The 1,065-nt window shown below is 42.4% G+C and overlaps 1 non-coding gene across 1 annotated transcript; it reads right to left on the bottom strand.

Annotated features, from left to right (window-relative positions):
* trnap-ugg (transfer RNA proline (anticodon UGG)) lies at positions 1 to 72 on the bottom strand. The gene has a single exon. It is a non-coding gene; the product is annotated as a tRNA-Pro (tRNA).
* Between the last annotated feature and the right edge of the window lie 993 nt (positions 73 to 1,065).

Genomic DNA, 1,065 nt, shown 5'->3' on the forward strand with positions numbered 1-1,065 from the left:
GGGCTCGTCCGGGATTTGAACCCGGGACCTCTCGCACCCAAAGCGAGAATCATACCCCTAGACCAACGAGCCGCCATGCCGATCCAGGGAGCGGTTAGCACTATGGTGCTGCGCTATCGGATAGCTGGTTAAAGAGTGATAACTACTGTCATTACATTTCAGTCATTTAGCAGACGCTGTTATCCAAAGTGACTTACAATATGTGTATTCAACATCGGTATTCAAGAGAACTACTAGTCACCAGGGAAAAAAAAACTGGACAGAAGTTGGACAAAGAGGTTTTAAAAATGATTTGGATTTAACTTAAAGGGAAAAGCTAAAGATCAAAACACCAACTCTGTTTTCAGTGGCAGGGTGACTGTGTGGAAGGGGCGAAAAAATAAATAAAAAGGGCACCAGCATGCAGAAGTTTTTCTAGCATGTAGGGCAGGCGATATTGCCCTCCATCATGCTTTCTCCATTTAATGGGACCCACTAGTGCACTGCATCTAATTTTCTCCAAGGTAAGGGTATCCTAGAGGACACTTTATCATGTTTTCTCCACTGGAAAGGTATCTAGTCCACTTTATAAGGTTAACTCCACTCGAAGGGCACCATCGAGAAGACTTTGTCATGTTTTCTCCCCTGGAACGGCATCCAAGAGGAATCTTTTGCTGTGTTTCTTTCAAACATTGCCCCCCTCTCTGAGTCCACCTGCATATGTTGCTGTACTGCATTATTGACTTGTTCACAGTAAAATCGACAGAGTCAATGTAACACTTAAAGAGTCAATTTCAACACTAAGTCAGTGAACATATGGTCCCTATCTACAGAGTGTTAAAGTTACACTGGACATAGTGTTACATTTTTAGAGTTAATTTAACTAACTGCATGTAGTGTAGTGTGAGTACTGGTCATTGCCGTGGTTGTAAGAGGGTTTCTTCTCCTAATGATCTCCTGATACATTCTAATGAACAAACCTCAAAGGCCTGGTCTTTTAAAAGGTGCAATGGAATCCATAAATGATGCCCATGCTACTCCAGAGTGTAACCGAAACAAAACTAAATTGGAAGTTCAAGCATGGGG

Source organism: Anarhichas minor, unplaced genomic scaffold (assembly GCF_050575085.1).
Source record: "Anarhichas minor isolate MPS153535 unplaced genomic scaffold, ASM5057508v1 ptg000005l, whole genome shotgun sequence".
In the NCBI taxonomy this organism is placed as follows: domain Eukaryota; kingdom Metazoa; phylum Chordata; class Actinopteri; order Perciformes; family Anarhichadidae; genus Anarhichas; species Anarhichas minor.